Source organism: Parasteatoda tepidariorum, chromosome X2 (genome assembly GCF_043381705.1).
Source record: "Parasteatoda tepidariorum isolate YZ-2023 chromosome X2, CAS_Ptep_4.0, whole genome shotgun sequence".
Lineage (NCBI taxonomy): Eukaryota > Metazoa > Arthropoda > Arachnida > Araneae > Theridiidae > Parasteatoda > Parasteatoda tepidariorum.
The window spans coordinates 55,077,490-55,098,468 of NC_092215.1; the positions used below are offsets into that span (position 1 = coordinate 55,077,490).

The 20,979-nt window shown below is 31.9% G+C and overlaps 1 protein-coding gene across 3 annotated transcripts in view; it reads right to left on the reverse strand.

The window, feature by feature from the left end:
• Positions 1–2,705: 2,705 nt before the first annotated feature.
• Positions 2,706–20,979, reverse strand: part of LOC107441389 (frizzled-4) — a 57,576-nt gene continuing 39,302 nt past the window's right edge. The window contains exons 1-3 of one of the 3 annotated variants that reach the window (XR_001583732.4): positions 16,175–16,474; positions 7,148–7,198; positions 2,706–2,838 (exon numbers count right to left, since the gene is read on the reverse strand). The gene's annotated coding sequence lies outside the window, so the exon portion shown is untranslated. Of the gene's footprint in view, positions 2,839–7,147; positions 7,199–16,174; positions 16,503–20,979 lie in introns of those variants that run through there. The other 2 variants (XR_011638415.1, XM_071188457.1) reach the window with 2 other exon arrangements.

Sequence of the window (20,979 nt, forward strand, 5' to 3'; positions counted from 1 at the left end):
GGTCATTATTTCGATTGTAATTTTTAACAAATGTTCAAAATGGTTTCAGAATCTTCCAGTCAGAGGATGCCTCGATGGGTCGTGGAGTGGCGGCTGTCTCTCAGTGCCACACTCCTGGTGAGTCGTCTGCAGCTGAGTATGGCACCGCCGCACCCGACTCGGGATTGTCCCTTTCGGTCTCCTCTGTCCACCGAGCGACTGTGTTGCTTTTTGTCGGGCGTGACTCGGGCCATGGAACTTCGTGTCCCTGCACCGCTGGGTCCACCAACTGATTCGAGGATTGCTCCAACGATGGTCTACAGTATTTCCTGGGCGGGTCAGGGGGGTCAAAGGGGGCGGGTCAGGGTTAAGACGTTCCTATTGACATAAAATTTTTGTTTTGAAAGTTTTTTCTTCTTCAAAAACATGATTTCAAAAATGAATTCCTTCGTTAAATTAGAGTTATATTCGTCAAACAGGCTTTTTAACGTTATACTGTAGAAAAAATGTTTAAAAAAAATACAGTAAACTTTACGCTTTTAACTTATTTGTGCCCAGCAGCCTTTCATTGAGACGGTTCCTTTTTCCAAAAAAGTGGTAGTACCACTCTTGTTTTATTAGTAGTATTTATTTTGCAAAAACAAAGTAGTTCGATCTACCGCAATATATTAATGACATAAATATTTATATTTAGATGGCAATTCAAGGATTATTTCTTTTTTAAAGCTAAAGTGGTAAAAAACAGAACGAATTTTCCACTTAGTGAAGTACCACTTTATTCGTATTGGTGCTTTTCATTTGTAGACCACTTTTTGGGGTCAGGTATTCATGGGTTCAGCTGGGTTGGTTGAGCAAAACCGTAAAATGAATGCATTCGTAATCAGTGATTTTTTACCATCCAAAACAATTTTTTTCTGTATAAGTCACAACGGATTTGAAAAATGTAGAAACAAATTTTCTTCGTGAAAATTTCGTAATATTACGAAAGTATATCTGCACTCTCACCACATATTGATAGTCCCCACAGCGGTTCTAGTGTATATTGCGAAGAAACGTCAGAAACTGTCTTTACTTTAAGTCTTACATATTGAAATCACATTTAAGTGTATAAACCTTTAAAACTATTGTGGTCTAATTTGTTGCCATTTGAAAAAATTAAAAAAAAAAATTATCTGAAGAAAATAATCAGGTAGAGTATCAATTTAACAATAAAGTCGAATCTCACTTTTATTCATACAATGTTCAAAACCTTGAAATAATGTAGAGTAAGTACAGAATATAATCGTTAAATGATTTGAGGAAAGTTATAGTACAGTGCGCAAAATTGTATGGCAAAAACTAGAATATGAATTGACATTTTAAATTCATTAAGGATTAAAGTGAGAAAGTGAAAAATAGCTTTGCCAACAAAAATCTTTAAACAGTCATGCATACAAAGAGAGTCCGGAAAAAAGGGCATTTTTTTATAGTGATAAACCAATTATTTACATAATTGTCTCGTTAAACCTGATATGTCGTTAAACCAGGGCTCTTTATAAAGGAGATATGCGTTATATAAAAAAGGCAGTCAGCCAAACACTCATTTTGTTTTCTTCAAATAAAATTGCTACTTGGAATCATTTTTATTGCCCATTGGTATTCACAAGCTCAGTTACATGTTTTCATAATAATATGTCTTTCTTTAAGCAGATGCGGAAAAAAAAAGATATGATAGTAGTCTATGTAAATAAAATTCAGTTAAGTATTGCGTGTGTAAGAGATTACCCCCAGGAATGAGTGGCATAATTATGTGTCTGTAAATCTTGATTGGTAATTTGAGATGAATCAATTGCTATAGGTTAGAAAAATTACTTAGTTTAAATTAATATTATTTCAATTCAATGCAAATGATGCTTGAAAATAAAATACTCATAAGGTGATGTAAGTTTAAGTACACTCTAAAAACTCTGATTTCAGAGATAAACATTTTTACCTCTGATTTTTAAAAGGTACCTCTAAAATTTAAAGGTACAGTGTGAATTTCACTGAATGTCCTTGTGTTGGATTATTTTTAACATTAATTTCTGCTCTAAATTTGTATTAATCAAACTATTTAATCCTCACTGCATCAAGAACTAACAGTAATTGTTTTGATGAAGATGATCAAAATAAAATTGTTTGCCAGATGAAACTGTGGACTTTCATGGAACATCATGGACTTTCAATCCACAATTAAAAAGCTTCTTATATTTTCAATTTCATATACATAGGTAGTGTTTCCATAGATTTAGAATGGCGTTTTTCTAAAAAACACATTTGTCTGGATTTTTCAAAATTTCATAGTTTAAACTGATTAATTTACGTGATGTTCAAAATTTTTTTATGTAATCCAAACCTCTCAATGCCATGGATTCAGTTACAAATGTTGAAAATAAAATATTTTTTAAAAGAAAATTTATTAAAACCTTTATAAGAGTTTACATAAATCCATCCTCAGGATTACATCCTTAAATAAGGAAATGTTTTTTTAAAAAATTTATTACGTTGAATAAAACTAGGTCTGCTTTTCCAGCAACTTTTGAAACTCAGAGACTGAAAATTTGTCAGCTTTGATTCCACTTTCTCTTATCTTTGGAAATTTTTTAGATTCTCGTATTGTATTTGCTTTCAATGTTATAGACTTTTTCATTTGAGCTCTGGAATTTGAATTCATGTAATTTGTCTTTTTAACTCTTTCTTTTGGCAGGACAAAGGATCCGGATGATCCAAGAGCACCTTTAGAAGTCCAACTTCTTTGCAAATCTCCTTTTTCTAGTAACTTGATTACTGATTTTTTCACTTGTATTTTGAGTTGGTTTGGATCCATAATTGAGTAGTTACCTGAAAAATATTCAATGGACTCAACTGAAAAGCATGTATTCTAATAGTTATGTGGAACTATAGAAATTTATTTCTTAACCTTTTACATACGAAGACGTCTGGGAGACGTCATTTGTTTCTTATGTCAAAACAATAATTGACGTGTCTCACACGTCTTCAACACAGAGATGCCAACTTTCTTCGGGCAAAAAATAAATATTTCAAAATGGTAGTTTATCAATTGTGATTCTTGGTTTAATAAATTCAATTTAGTAGATTTTTATCCACCACTATTTTTAAACAATTCGTGGGTCTATATAATTCACCACTTTATAGAAGCAAAAATAGTCAAATATTTGCAAAATTTAGTTTGTAGTTATTTACCGTTTTTTCAATTATATTGGCGTGTCCGGAGAAGTTGGCATCTGTCAAAATTTCGTTTGCGAGTTGTTGTTTACAGTGCAATCAAAGATCATTTCTATATCAAGAAATATCAAGGGGTTCTAACCTTGCCATCTTGGAGTACAGGTTAAATTTTTGATTTACATTTCCTTGGTTTTTTGTTGTTGCATTTATCAAAATATTGATGATTTAGTATTTGACAGTAAAATACCTTTTTAAATAACGTAGAGAACAAAAGAGTCGCTTATTTAGATAAAGAGAAGAGATAATTTTTAGAAATTGTAGGGATTTTTCTCAAACCTCTAAAGCAAGAAAATTATGTGATCTAGTTTTGAGTAAGTCATTAAAAATAAAATATCTGAGTTTTGAGATTTATGAAAATTTAACTATTTTTTACCTTTTAAATTGATAACCAGATCTGGAAGATTCTAAAGAATTTCACCGATTGCACATATTTATCAAAAAAAAAGTAGACAACTGTATAATTAATTGCTTTTCAAAAACAACAGATTTCAGAATTTGTTGGTATAATTTTGTCAGAAAAAATTAAGAGAATTAAAAATATCGCACCGTTTTGAATCTCAAATTGAGATTGTGTGGCTGCCTTGTATTTTACATGTATCAAAAGATACTGTCGAGTACAGTAAATATCCAGCAGTTTTTTGTGAAAAGGATTAAACGCATCATTCCCCCCCCNTTCCCCCCCCCCCCTCCATTTCTGTCTATTCGATATTTTAGTTTGGTTGAGGTCGTATTTGGTTGGTATACAGAGGTGTTTTAAAATGATCAGATTTAGTCAGCTTTCATCAAAACCTCTATCGAATAAAATGAAATTTGGCTTGAAAGTAGGTTGATGGGCCAGTTATTCATTCAATGATAGGATGTTTTTAAGACCAGGATGCGAATCTATATTGTAGTTTTCATTGAGTGAATTTATAGCTGTCTATTGAATATATTTAAAGCAAGTTTAACGTTTCGTCTTTAAATGTTGGAAGGAAGAAGATTTAGTATTTAATGTGGATGCATATTTAAATTATTTACGGTATATTTTTGGAATTATCATTGACATAATTATCTTTAGTATTATTAACATCTAACAAACTCTGGATAAAACATACAAGAATCATAATTTTTTTTGATTCAGTCAAATGTTCCTAACACATTATCAATTATAAAGGATGGTTTTCTACTGCTGCTGTAAATTGGGTGTAAGTATTCAACCTAAATTCAATTAGATGTTGAAAATTTAGACATTAAGACTGATTTTAGAAATTTAGACAGAAGGTAATGCGGGAGCAGAATTCCCTCTGATGAAACACAGTTCTATTTTTTTAGGCTTGGTGAGGAAACCTCGGAATTTTCGGTACGATTCTAAGCAATTCTCTTCTAACTCCGTAAATATTAGTCCTATCGCTTCGAAACTAATTTTCCAGAACTGTCATTTTGTTGCCAAAATGCCAGCCAAGTATCGCCAAGATTATGACTAAATCAGCAAAAATATTACCAAACTATCTTTTATAAGAAATATAGTATTTTATAAGCGCTCTCCCTTAGGCGTTATTTTCTCCAAATTACGTGACTTTCCTGCAAAAAGTTTCAAATTGAACTGTTTCTTTAGAGTCCGTCTAAGATATTTAATCTATTAATGGAATATTCACAAAATTATGCACACATTTACTAATTCGTAACTATATTTTTCTTATTTTTTTTTCCGAGGAAAATAAGTGTAAGATAATTTAAGAGAAATATTGCCTTTCGAAAGCAATCTCACTTATGATCAGTGGTGTTCAGCAAAAAGGAAGTACGAGAGTTATTGAAGAACATGCAGCGTTTATAGAAGCTGTGAGGTCAAAAGCAGGCTGAAAACATCTAAATCTAAACAAAGCATCTATTCAGTTTCCAAAAGCAAGACTAATCAAAATGAATCTGTCATTTTTCTGTTTTAAAATATTCTAAATTGGATGCACATGAACGTGAAAAATGCTGTCTACAATGCAATGTCATGACGGAAATCACAAGGAAGAAAATTGCTCAGCCTTTTGAGACGACACCCATTCATAACACGGAGAAAATTTAAATTACCAAAAGCTGATAGTCCAGAGGCAAAAATCTTTATCTTAACACTAAACATACCAACACTTAAATACCTATTTCTGCCATAGTTGGACCGGAATTTATGTTTCTTGATTGAATGTATGAAATATGGATGTTAGAAAGGAAATATACTAAAAAAAATTATTATAAAACAAAATTGTATATTGCAAATTTTTATGTATTACAAACACAAAGACTTTTTAATTCATTGCTCAACGCATTTTTTACATATACAGAGTGTTTCCATTGTACATTTTCCGCAAACATATTTCTTCTAATTATTATTTCTCTGATCCTTATAATTATTCTTATAATTATAAGAATATATAAGAATTAAAATTCTTGTAATTATTCTTATAATTAATATTATTTCTTCTAAGAACTTGCGCTGTCTTGATTGTTTGGACATTTTTCTGGGTAAAAACTAACAATTTGTTAGAAATGAAGTGCAGCTATCAAAATAAAATCTAAGCTTCTTATCAAAACATTTAGTTTTTATCACTTTTTCTTACACAAAAATGCCAATCTAAAATATTAGGTACTTTCTTAAAATTCGAATTTACAGTTATCCTGATTGAACTAACTACGCAACTGTCTTTGCAGAAATGTGCAGCCAATCGAATGCAATACGTTGAACACGTATTACATCGTAATTTCTGATCCGATAACCTTATAAAGCAATAAAGTGGTAGAAATGGGTATACGACAAGTATTATTCAAAACAAACAAAATACAAAAAAAAAATTAATAGAAATTAACTGTTAGAAATAGTGAGAAATAGTTAGTCATAAATAGTGAGAAATAGTTAGTTAGAAAAAGTCATGAAGTCAAATGTGCAAAAACGATAGCGCATTTTCGATGCTCTTAAACGGTCATTTGAGTGGTTATGATATGTTTAGTGTTAAAGATTGAAATTAAGGAAATATAAGACCTATTCTACACAAATTCAAGATTTGGTAATTTCAGGACTTTTTTTAAAAACAAATAGAACTGATGCCTCTCAATTTCTTTTCAGGCTATCTTGTTATTTAAATAGTATCCGAAATAACAAAAAATTTAAATTTTTTCCCTATTTAATAGACGTATTTTTCGATACCCATATGCATTATATGACCTAGTGTAAAGTTTTTCAAAATAATTAGTATTTTATATTTTCGGACATTTGTATGATTTATATAAGTCGTACAAGTGCCTGAAAACATAAAATACTCAGAATACCAAGTGTTCAGTCACAGAAATAGTGTTTATTCACTGGTAGGGGCTGTTCACTCACTTGGTTACCTTATTTATTATATAAATGTCCAAAACCTTGAAATACTTCATAAATTCCCTCAATTTTTAAATAATTTGTATTTTACAACAAATATGTTGACTGTCATTTACCAGAAACTACAGATTTTAAAAATATTATGAAATTTTTGAAGACAAGCTGTTTAAAGTCAAGCTAATTGTTCAATCACTGGTTGGTTTACCCTAATAATAATAAAATGTTATTGTGTAAAAAAAAAGATATTTAGCTGATTTACTTTTCAAAAACAGTGGGAAAAAAGGAGCCTTTTTATTAGACATGGGGATAATTTTTAAAAATTCCATAGAATTTTTCTATTAAGCAATAAATATGGTTAAAAGTTTTAAACAGTTAATTTGAGATTGTAAATTTGTGTTTAAATTTTAAAATTTTTTATAGCTATTGAAAGGGAGAAAAACAGATTTGGGTGATCCTGAAAAATTTCTGCAACGTTAATTATGCACAAGTACTGCTAATTATCAAAGTTCTAAATCTACAATAATAAATATTGATAGTGAAGTGTTCATCATTTAAAAAAAAACTTACTCAGAATCCATGTTACAATTGCAGACACAGATGCTCCTTTATTTTCATTACCTGAAATTAAATTTAATTTAATAACTGAGGAATTAAAGGGATAAACTAATGCTAAGTCATATTTCAAATTATAAATGAGATAGTTTTTGATGAAGAACACAATTTACATATAGGCAATGAGATGTTTCTGTGCATCGTATTGTTCAAAATTCCCGAAACTTCTAAAAAACAAGAGAAAAATGCAATCATCCTGACTAACTTGGTTCAAATAAATGGAGTTTTACGTCATGAGTGCCAATGATATTGGTTGGAAGGGTTCAATACAAATACGCTAATTAGTGCTAACTATGTATTAAATTAGGAAGTTTCACATATTTGAATAAAACTATCTCATAGATTTGGATTTTTGATCATTATAATATAAGGGTAGAGACCAGAGGAGGTAAATCCGAGGCCTCCATGAATTTCTTAAGTGGTCTCTTGCTGTTGTATTAATATTTAATTACATATATTACGACAATTAGAAATTTAATATAATTAAATAACGCACTGCCATCCATCGAGCATTGCCATCCCCAGACACCGTGACGGTGGCTGTTCTGAGAGACTGACAGTACCTACTTTTCTCCTTTTGCCCATCATCTCTCATCATTCCCTTGTAAGTTGCTCACTTGTAACTTACCTGAGAGTCTCTTTTGTATTGCTATCGGTCATTGTGAAAATTTAGTTATTGTTTTACTAATTCTGATATTTTTTTAATACACGGTTTTATTACTTTTAGTAAGAGCACGGTTACTTAAAGATACTATTTGATATTCGTTTTATCTCCGTGTCAAATAGTAACAGAAGAAAGTTATATGAAGAAAACGGAACATTTAATGTAAAGTGGTGATTTTTTTTTTAATTCTGTGAAAAGTAAAATGGTGTGTTTATCGTGCTATACAGTTTTAATTTGAGAAAAGTGAATGTTGCAAAGAAACACTATTTGACTCAAAGAATATAAATATTTAAAAGATTGAAGTTTTTTTTAAAAATGCTTCTACTTTATTTTTATTTGAAATAGTATTTAAGCACATTTTGTTTATTAAAAAATTATTAAATATTAAAATATGTCATTAGTCTTATGTAAATATGAAATTTTATATTGCAAACTTTATTTTTAATAAATGACTTAATGCATTATTTCTATATAACACAAAAAGTGATAAAACTAAGCAAAAATTATAATTACACAAAAGTCACATTTATAGGTATCATGCGGCCTCCTTTATTTAAATGTAGCCTCTCATAGTTTACCCACCTCTGGTATAGACTTAATCCCCATTTCACTAATCCTGCCATATCTCTGGAATTTAGAATGGTAATTAAAATTTGCACTTTTTAAAAACTATCATCCAAAGATAATTTCATTTAAAACGATAATTTTAATTGATTTTTTATTGATAGATGATTAAAAGGAATAGGAAAAACTTAGTAGAAGGAGACTCAACCAAGAACAATCAAAACAGGTAAAGTGAGAAGCCTTCTATTGGCTGTAGTGAGAGTATGAATGGTTTTTGAAAAGAAAAAAAATTAAATTTTAAGTAAGTCATTTAAGGGCATTTTAAGTCAAATGTTAGAAAATATTTTGTTAAGTTTTATAGAGTTTTCTTTTTGTCATAAAATTGCCCAGAAATAACCATAGCCGAAGCTTATATATATATATATATATGATATTTAATGTATTTTGGTACTATCCTTCTATTATCCTACAGTAGGACACCTTTCTAGTAAACGGTGACTGGTGCACGCTATACATATCAGGTCAAAAAGTCCTCCATGATCCCATAACAAATCAGTACCTCAGTGGGTACAGAATTGGAAATTGATCGTTCTCTGGTTCAGGTCAAAATTACTGTCTGGGGACGAAGGAATGGGTTCACTTTTAAACAGGTGTGACGTATGGGCTTTTCAGAAGTCCAATTCTTGGCCAAAGATGACGTCACTGGAAAACAAGAACAATCGCACCCCCAATGCCTTAATGGCTGACGACAACAACAGGACACCTTTTCTAAATTAGTTTTTTTTATTAGTATTTTCATTTTTTTTGTTTTTCTTTTTGCGATAACACTGCTATGCTTTTGAATTTTGCAGATTCCTTATGATTTACACATGTTGGGGAAAAATCAGGACGGTTTCTGCTTAAATTTTCATTGGAATGATAAAATTCTAACAATAAATAATTCTAATGGAAAAAATACTATTATTTTAAGGAAAACTAATATTTTTGGTAAAATTTCACGTAAAATGAAAAAGTACTATTCCTACTGAAATTCAGATTTATACCCACAAATTAATATTAAGATCCATCTACATTGAGAATACAGAGGGTTAAAAGTCAATACGGACTAAAATTAGAATTTATAGTAAATTAAGTAATCACTTCACAAATAAGACTTGTGTTCGTTTACAATGCTACATGTGCTCCTTCCAAGAATGTTGACAATTGTAAAATATTGCTATCTTGTAAGATCACAGTGAAGAATTTCCAGTTTTACGAGACATTTAACAGAAAGTCTTAGCATATTAAACGCTTAATAATTGAAAACAATAGTTAAAAAGAAGCGTCCCACAGAATTCTAGAGGTCAAGACCCAAAACATTTATGTACTAATCAATACTGTTTTTCAGTAGAAAGAAAAGTAAGAAAATTAAAACTAATTATCAATATATTCCAATTATTATCGATACAAAGTGGTTTTCTGCATGTGAATTTTGATACTCAGAAATAATTGTGCTTTCATTATTGTTTTTAAAAACTACCTTTACAATTAGTAAAATACAGTAGTTTAAAAACTCTATGTAAAATTGAATAGAGTATTTTAATGGCTTGCTCTTGGGTCTATTTCCCATTGACCTCAGAAATGCTAGAATTGCCCAGTGGGCACCTGTGGCTAAGACACGGCGATGGATTAGCGTCGCCAACGTCATGCAACCACAAATCTCTTTATAGGATTGGTTACATTCACACAAAAGAAAGGACACAGAACACACAGACATCTATGCTTACTGTGGGATTCGAACCCACAACCATAGTCCGGTAGAGTAACTGCTAGATCAGTGATTGGCTAAATTGAATAGAATCTTCATTGCGATTTATGAAATGGTGATCCCCTCCTTCATTCTAAGGATCTATGCAGAACCAAGGTCTCTCCGAAATAAGGGTCTTATTGAAGAAAATTTAATTTTTTCTTCTACTTTTTAATAAAACTAAACATGATTTTTGACTATTTTCATTAAAAATAAAGATATTTGGTAAATAGAATTTCTACCTTTCTTTAGAATTTTTGAATACTAATAAAAACACTCGAAACAATTTTCCTTGCTTTAACAACCAATTACGAATGAAATTATAAAACATATTTATTTAAATAATTTTCTAAGAGAAAATCAGTTTCGGTATTTGAAATTGCTTAAGAAATTATTATGCAACATAGGGTTTTTTGAAGAGACTCGTTATCCGTTCAACAGCGTAATACTTAGGAAAAAGAACCCATCCCATAAATTCTAATAATAATTTAATAAATTCTGAAAAATAGAATTATTTATTTATAATTAGTCCTTGAAAAAGCAGATTTTCTTGTTACTATCGCCATGCTATACATTTAGAATGATGTATGTATAATAGTCCTGAATAACAATAAAATATAACTTAATATAGACTTATTCAATTTTCAGCATCTGTGGATATTGAAAGAAGAAAATCTCAATCAGTGACCTCGGAAACTCATGCATTGACCATTTCTGGAAAATAATTGAAATATCAGTTTTTTGGCCATTCTACTTCATCAGAGGAATTAACCGGAAAATAAATATTTTAAAAAAATATATAGTAATTACAAATATAGAATTAGAAATATATAGCAATTAGAAAAAATATATATATAGCAATTAGAAAAAATATATATATAGCAATTAGAAACTAATAATTAAATTGTGGGAGAAAAAATCGGATCAATAAAACAATAGTCTACTTAGTTTCTCACTTTCCTACAAAATCGCACTGTCTGCACTTAGTATTTTCACATAACCAGTTATTTTGCCTACTTTCTATTGTTATTATTAGATACCTATAAATTTTCTTATTAANTATTTTAACCCTCAAAGAACCAATAAGTGGCATAGCACTTTTACTGGGTCAAATACCACACATATGATGGCTAAAACAATGAAATTATTTTAATCACATCTGCTGTTATATTTACAATTGTAATTAATCATAATTATAATTATATCAAGTGAGAAGTTAACTGAAGATAATTCCTGACCGTTAAGGGTTAAATTACAAGAGCCCAGATTACCCGCAGAATGGAGGGGAAATGGGCACTACGGATAACCGCGGATATCAAAAAGCTAAATGAAAGGTTCAAACAAAAAAGTTATTCACATATTTGTACATATTTCAAATATGCAACAGAAGTCTTTGTTCAAAGTATAAATCACTGAAACAACGAAGGAAAAAAAAAAAAAAAAACACAGAATGATCAGGAGGTATATAATTTTTGAAATCTTCAAAGTAATCTGATATAATCTGAAGTGGGGATAATTTGAGTTCTCTGTATATCTTTTTAAACTATGAAGTTTGAGTGAAGATTTGTTTTTTAAAACGTGAAAATATTGCATGGAAATATAATACAATGTAAAAAATTTGTGGGGCAGTTTTTTTGTTTTGTTGGTAGAATTAAAAAAATTCGTAGTTTTGAAAATATTATACATCAAAAAGTTATTCGGGGTGATTTTATGTATCTGCGCGCATCTAGGAATAATACTAAAATTCATGTAAAAATATTTCCTAATTAAAAAATGTGGCTTATCACTATATTACCCTGTGTAATAAGAATGCTTGCCTTTTAACTGTTCGTAAAAAGAGGTATACCCAGAAGAATAAATTCTTTTTGGCATACAATTTTTTAATAATGCTGGCATATCCCAGCTTTGTATTTTATTTAAAAATTGTCATTTCTAAAATTTAGGTAAATACTTATATTTAACATTTAATGTAAGCATTTTGTAAAATTTAAAATGACAATCACTTCAGGAGAATCCTTTAGATATCCGTAAGGGGCACTTGAACAATTTACATTTTTCGTAATTACGCTGCAGATTTCAAACCATTATACTTAAATATTGATTATTATAACATAATAATCAATTTTTAATAACAAACGATATTGTTATTAATTAGAATAACTTAACACAAAATAGGTGGCTGTTTATCTTACTCTATTGACTGTTGTTTAATGAATTCGGTTGAAACAAAAATAGGGTAGTTACCTATTTAAAACAAATCACACGCTTTTAAACATGAGAAATTCAGTCAATTCAAAATTTTGCTTAACATGTTTTTCACTAAGATTTAAATAACTCGTGTAAAGAAAAAACGAATGAAACGTGCTTATGTTAATGATCATATTAACTAGGACTGAAAATTTCTAATATTTATGAATAACTATTAGATTAATTTCATATAAGAATATGCAGCTACATCTAACACATTTTATTTTAATGAATATCACTGTATTGATGGATTTGTTAGAACAAATTTGATATTCAATACTTTTAGACCATGACACGTTCTTACACATGGAAAATGTATTATCAAAATTATGCTTTTTCAGTAAAATTTCAATTTTTCATATAAAAGGAAAGTACATATTGTATTATTTTAAAATGTCTAAGTTGTACAATTAAAACATCTAAGTGTAGCCATTGCTTTTTATTACCAGCGTTGAAAAGGGCTGATTCTTGTAACTCAACTCTGTAGCCTGCAATTTTGAATCCAACCTAGAAGACAAGGGAACTTCTGAATCAAGCGATGTAATACTAATATGCGTGGAAAGAAAACACTTCCACGATTCAACGAACTGATTATTCATCTATCACTTGGACATATTTTAAGCCTGTTGTAGTAGAGAGCAGCATTTTAAGAGATCAGCCATGGCCTGTATTCGAACAAGGGTAGCTCTACTGGGAGATGAAGCTCTAAAATTTTATTAGATTAATGTAGGGGCTAAAGGAAATTTTATTATTAGCCAAGACGGGTGATATTGCGCGATAATTATACAAATTCATACCAAAACTTTCAATGCTGCTTTCATACTCATTTTTCAATTCATTCTCATTGTTTTGTAATCATTTTAGCGTAATATCTTAAATATATAAACAGTTATTTTATTTCAATTGGTTTTGAGTTTATCGTCATATCTGCGCAAATGCAAAAATTATGCTAAATGCAAAATAAACAAAATTGATTCTCAACATTTATAGCACCAGAGCTATTGCCAAATCCAAATGCTATTTCAAAAGTGCAGAGCCTCGTTTTAATGAACTGTCTGCAGATCCAGCAATAATAATCAGTATAAACGGTGGCTCACTATATCCAAATTCTTAGAAAATTTTTCTGACATTGATAATGGCATTGTTGGAAATAATGATTACCATATGGAACATAAATTATATATAAATTAAATGAAGTATTTGAAAGGAAAATGATTAGTTAATTTTTAAATTCTATAGAAGATAATGATTTCAGACTGACTACAATTCGATGAAGTAGAGTTCAGCAATTTTAGTATTAACAACTAGTAAAGAATGATGTATTTTCTCATTTCTTGCCGTACAAAGTATTCAAAATATTTAATGCAGATTTCACTCTAAAGATAAAATTTTTTGTTCGCCATAGGGGTTCATCTTCAACATAGAGGGGTGGGCAGGAGAGGAAATGCTGCTTAACATTTTCACCCTAGTTTAAAAGCGTTAAGCATGGGGCCGGGATAGCCTTGTTGACTGGGTCCTGGATTTACGTTCGTGAGAATGGGTGTTCTAAATCCAGCCGACCGACTCCTCCCGCGTAGTAAATGGTCACTGGTGCACATTGAATTTGTCGTGTCATGAAGTCCTCCATGTTCCTATAACAAATCAATACCTCTGGAGGTACTGAATTGGAGATGTTTAGTTCTCTGGTTCTGGTCAAAATTACGATCTGTAGATGAATGAATGGCTGTATGACTGGGTCCGCGATATAAACGGATGTGATGTATGAGTGAGGCAGAAGTCGAATTCTTGGTCATAGATGGCGCCACTGGAAAACAAGAGTAATCGCACCAATTGCCTTAATGGCTTACGACAACATGGGAGATTAAAATTTAACACAATATAAAGAATTTGCAATCAACTCCACCAAATTCAAAATTAGAAAAAAAAAAAAAAACTTTAGGAAATGAAATTCGAGTCCACTATAAACGAATTACCCATTTGTCCCACTATAAGCGTTGATAATAGAATGCAAAAATTAACCACTAAAAAGTTCATTACAGCCGAGTGTTCATTATATCCGAGTTTCAAAGTGGGATTAGACTGTATAGTTAGATAAAGGCAGTGCCACTTAGATAGGCCCTAGAATAATTTAAAAGTTTATTTTATTTTTATTACCATTGAATAATTCAACATTCGGGATAGAACTTTATTTTACGAGGATCCATACTGTTTCATGACGCATTAATTACGCTAAGAAACTAGTTTAACGCAATTTTTCATGTACTCTCAAATACTAATTAGAAGTATTAATTTCTATCAATAAATAAGGTTGAATATGGTATTTTCAAAACAGTAGCAAAATAAGTAATAAACACAACTTCTAAATAGATAAACTCAATTTTAGACTCAAAATCTATTCGGAAACATAAGAGCAGAGCGCGTATCAATCGACATATCAGTAACAAATTATAAATCTCCCATACGCAAAAATTTTTATACTAATTATTTTAAATAATATTTTTAAATAAAAAGATCGAAAAACAGAATAAGGTAGTTTAAAATGTAAAAATTTTCCAATATGAAATTTCTGTGACATCTCACTAAACCAGTGTGAGTTAAAGCAAATTTACTTTCAAATTTTGATTTTTCAAAAGCTGTGACAGTTTTCGTTTAATCAATATTTTGCCATTTAAAATTATGTAATTTAAAATTTGTAAGATTTAAACATTAATTTGTATACCTTTCAATCAAGTTGTATTTTGTATCTCTAATTTTTGCACCATTTAATTATCAAAAGAAAAAAAATTTTAAATACTTTTTTTTTAAAAATTGTCATTGGATAAATTATTTTTAGATTTGTGTGACAAAAAATTTTCGATTCGCTTAAGAACTCTCTCGACCAAACTCAACTGTCGATAGGGTGGAGACCAAGAAGAAAAATTCGAAACATTCTTTGAAATATCTTTAATTTTTGCAAATGAATTGATGGTGGACATTTACTCTGTTCAACAGTATCTTTCGATATATGCAAAATAAAGGGCAATAACGCAAACAGAATTTGAGATATAAAGTTCGCGGTATTTTTAAGATTCTCTTTTAATCTGATCTAAAAAGAAAAATTCAAATAAAGTTATTCAAGGGAAATTTTTTTTGTCTTACCGCACATTTTACTTTGGAACGTAATCTAAAAAAGAACATTAATTCTTTGTTCGAAAAATGTTTCATTATAATATATAACTCTGTTTCTTAGTTTAATAATTATATTATAATTATTAAACTAAGAAACAGAGTTCTATTAAGTTTATGTGCAGAAATATCAAGCTTTAGTAAATTAATGTGCAGAAATATCAAGCTTTAGTAAANAATATGAAGAACTATCCAGCTTTGATAAAATATGAAGAACTATCCAGCTTTGATAAAATATGAAGAACTATCCAGCTTTGATAAAATATGAAGAACTATCCAGCTTTGATAAAATATGAAGAACTATCCAGCTTTGATAAAATATGAAGAACTATCCAGCTTTGATAAAATATGAAGAACTATCCAGCTTTGATAAAGCAATAAACAGAAATATCAAGCTTTGATGAATTAATATACAGAAATATCATGCTTTTATAAATACAGAAATATCAAGCTTCACTAGGTTAATGTAGAAAAATTTCAAGAGTCATTAAGTTATTATACAGAAATGTGAAGCATTTATATGTTAATAATATGCAAAAACATAAAACTTTTATACGTTCAATTCAGAGTTGAAAGGGATGACTTGAAACCCTCTTTAATGAAAAAACAAGAATTACCATCACCAACAGCTGAAATTGCCTCTTTAATCTTTTGAGCAACTGTAGTATTCTTTGCCTTTGCAAAAGAAAATACTCTTGTTCTAGCATCCAATGTTGAAGTCGGCATTTTTCTTTCAAATAGCTGAAACCGTTCAACTAAAATACTCATACAGAAAACAGACACATTCTGATGGCTGTTGAGTTGGATGAAGAAGAGTTGGGTTGGGTTGAATGACGATCTTCGCTTGAGCACCGAATGCCGATTGAGGCACGCGGCGCTTGTTAATGAAGATCGAACCTTCTGCACTTCAGGAGGCGATGATTTACAGATTCTGGGGACTGACAATGATCACACAAAGGGGAGTTCACGAGTCCAAATTCTGAGTCTTGTTCCAAATATAATATAATTGAATTGTGTTACTTCGGTAGTTGCTGTTATAGTTGTTGTTGTTGCAATTCATTTATGTCGCACTAGAGCTGCACAATGGGCTATTTGGGACTGTCTGAGAACATCCCTGAGGATGACCCGAAGACATGGCATCACAATTTTGATCCTCTGCAGAGGGTATGGCACCCCCGCTTTGGTAGCCCAACGACCTGCACGCGAAGTCGAGCTCTTTATTGTAGAGCAATTTAACGAGGATCAATACCGCACTCCCTCGGTTCCTACGCAGACTTATCGAAGTGGTCAGCACCCACACACTGACCGCAGCTAGTGATGCTTGACTTCAGTGATGTTCTGGGAACCGTTTCATAGCGATCAATCCACTGTGGGACTTGTGTTACTTCAGAGACGCGAGATTAAAATGTCTTATCATATAATAGATACTACAGTATAATAGAGACCGAGAATTTTGAGGGAATTTACTTGGGGAATTTGTTCATTAAAGATTGTTAATTGAATTGGAGGTGATAGATGTTTGTTGGAGAAGTTAATAGCTGCACTTTTTGAGGATGAAATAGCCATTTCCCAGTTTGTGCACCAAGTGCGGATAGTGGTGAGAGCATCTAGGAGTTTAGCAATGACCCTGTCAAGAGATTTTACAGCGCAATAACTGTAGATTTCATCGGTGAACACAAGAATTTGAACTCCAGTAGAAAGGTTTTTGTGAATGTCTTTAAGATAAAACATAAAAAGAAGGGGGAGAGGACACTGCCTTGCGGGTGGCCCTGGGGTTGCTGGAAATCTTTAGACCGGGTGTGGAGCTAAGAGATGTAGAAGGTTCTATTAGAGAGAAAGTTGAGTAAGAAGAGGGCAGTTTTTCCAGAGATGCCGTTCGAAAGCAGTTTGGTATAAGAAGACCATCAATCCATACGTTATCGCATGCAGAAAAACGAGATCGAGTGCTATGCAGACAATGTATTTCCTTCGTTCGCTTGCTTGCAGTATCTCATGGTAAAGTATTGGGTGAGTTATCTTGCAGTCTCGAAAAGGGAGGAAGCCATTGTGGGAGGGACGGAAGCAATTTTGTTGGAGACTAAAATTGAGGAGCCTTTGCAGCAGCATACGTTCGTAGACTTTCGTGAAAGTAGAAGTGAGAGCAATCGGTCGATAACTGCGAATTTCTGAGGTTTTTCTTTCCTAGTTTTAGGATGGGAACTATTTTTACTTGAGTCCATAAACTAGGGGGGCGAGCTGCATCTTGAATATCATTAAAGAAGTTAAGGAGCTGTTTTGGGTAGCGAGAGTGAATGAATATAATGAGATTAGCCGAAATGCGGTCTGGTCCGGGAACCGTATTCTTTGTTCGATGTAAAGCTGCTCCCAGTTCGGATTGCGAGAAAGGGATATCCAAATCTTTGTTACAGGTGCCCCAAAGCGAGAAAGGGATTGGACACGAAAAAGATCTTCACCGAAAAGATTGGCTTGGTCTAATGGGTTTTTAATTGCTGTCACTTGGTGGGTTAGAATCAGATTTCTGAAGGGATATCAGGAGTTTCTCGTCGAGATGTTTTTTAGGATTTCAAATCTGTTCTTTGAGGTCCCTAAATTGGGACAAATGTAGTCCCAATAACTTTTTCTGCTTTTAATGTACTTGGGGCCTCCCTGGCCAAGCGGTATCGCCCGCAAAACGCTCTGTTAAGCGTTGAGGTGGCGGGTTCGAATCCCGCCGTAATTCTGGATGTATTCTTTGTGATGTCCTTCTCTGTATTGTGCTATCTGTCCTTCTACTTGACAAAGATTTATAAACCTTAATTGAGCACACAAGCCTGCAAATGTATATGGTATCAATTAATGTACTTGCGGAATTGTTCGGAGCATTGTTTATATTTGAGCCAAAATGCTGATGAGACTTGTTTTTTAGCCTTCCGCAAATATTTACGCTTTTGACCAAACAGATACGCGCATTTTTGATCCTCCCACGGAGTCGTGGGATGAGGTGAGGTATTTTTGATGCTGGTATTAGCTTTGACTATAAGATTGCATATTTTTCTATGTCTTTTGCAATAAAATTATCATCAGACAGAACTTGAGCTATTGCGTTTTGTGCATTTTGTATATGAAAATACGGATGGGGTGAGCAAGGATTGCTTAATGAAAAATTTACCTCAGTTAATACGGGTAAATGATCACTATCAAAGGGGTCTGGGAAGACTGAGAAAGAAGATTTCTGGAAAAGTTCGGGGTAAACTAGAGTAAGATTGAGTAATGATGGTAAGTGATGTAGGCCCCTTCAATGGGTAGGAGTTTCTGTGTTCAGGATTGTGATATTATTTGACAAGATCCAGTCAAGTAAAATGTCAGCTGTTTGGAAGGACGAGACTGAGCCGAAGGTACGGTGTCGCACATAAAATCTCTGACGATGATGAAAGGTTTTTGGATGGTAGAATAAAAAATTTCCATCCATTATGGGGAACAAATTCCTTCTGATGAAGAGATATTTTTGACCGTAATTTGCTTCTTATTAACATGGGTTTTGACACCGAGTATCACAATCGGGAAGAGTGAGATAATGGAAGTCTGAAACGGGATAGGTTTTGAAATAGCTAAGAGGGTATCACCTCTATGGTTGGGGGTCAAGATCCTGTCGGAGAGTAAGTTTATTTCTAAAATTTAGCTGATCATCGGTTTGAAGGAAAGATTCTTGAATAGCGATGATATCGGCCTCTGCGAAAATGTTTTGAATCAGCCAGTGGCCTTTATTTCTATATATGAGGAAGTTTATAGAAAAGGTAAGAAATATTTTTTTTTGTGAAAAATTTCCCTAAGCGACTGGGACAGAGTATAGAGTAGAAGATTTTGTTATATATTCTTTATATATTCATGTATATAGATTAAAAGTAATTTTCTAAAGTGTCAAGAGATATTTGGTCCACACCGTCATTCAACGGTATGAGAGGCATTGATAATGTGTTGTCCATAGGCAAAGGCAGATCTTGGACTACAGGTTGGCCTGTTGGTGGGAGAGGTTTTGTAATAAATTCCATATAGGAGGAGGAATTGTTTGTTTTCTGCTTGTTTTTGCCCGCTCTGAAGAGAAGTGGGGCAAGTAGGTTAAAATTTGGTTCCTGTTGACGGACCCTGGGAAATGGTGCTACGTTGGATGTTTGTTATCTCTGGAATAAGGATGGTTTATAGAGGCTGTCAAACTCTAAATTTGAGCCGCCAGTATAGAAACTTGTTTTGCTCAGATACTCTCAACTAGTTGTTGCATGGATCCCGCGAACTTGTTAAGTTCCGATTTTAACTCAACACGAGTAATATATTCTCCTGCGACAGAGCTATTTCTGCGTAGGAGTTTATTTTTTATTTTTTAAAGGCTATTCTTCTAGCTTCGCACATCGGAACATGATGAGTAGACTTAATTCTAATTAGTTTTTGAAGATTTAAATATGCAGGACAATCCCGCTGATTTAGATTATGACTTCCGTTACAATTCCTGCAACACGGGTCCCTATTGTGTGGGTCCTGATGTTCGGAGAAAAGGTCTCCGCAGTTGTGACATCTGGATGGAAATTTACAGTATTTGTCACGTTTTCCAAAACCTCAACAGTTCTTACATAAAATTACACTGTCTTGAAAATTTTTTGTTTCGTAGTATTGATACCAAAGAAGGATTTTCTCCGGGATAACTGTACCTAAGATATTAAATAAGATGGTGGTTGATAGTTTCCTTTTTTTTTAAGAGCCACATACTGATGCTATAAGGGTGTATGATTGTAGATTCTAGAAAAGTGTTACGAGTTCTTTGCGTTAGCTTATAGTTCTGTATTTTCAATAATGAAGCTTATGGTTAAGGCTAGATAAAAAACAGAAAGTTGCAGTGAAGAGTCAGAAACAGTTTGCAGCTTGGAAGAATTTGTAAAGGAATTGGTGCTTGGTCTGAGGTCCATTTAAACGTTCTATTGACAATGTCTCATTTGATTCAGCATTTAAAAAAATGGAGCTTTGCCAATTGTTGATCACTTAATCGAATGTGTCAGAACTTCTTCGGAAAGATAGCTAAGAGTTGCTATGAAAACCATTGAATAAATTCTATAGCTGCATTTATTCCTCACAAAACGTAGAAATTCTACAATTGTGTTCTTGCTGGTTTATTTACTAAAATATACAACGTCACTCTAATAGGAAAAAGGTATAAAAGTGGCAATTACTGAATAATAATAAAATAAAAGTTTAAACACCTTTTTTCCTTATTTTCTAGTTAATTTTATTTCACAAATATATCATTGGCAGCACCCCAAAAATCTTCCACTTAAGAAATTGGTGCAAATTTAGAATTTAATACTCAAACATGGTGTAATATCTCTCGAAATTTTA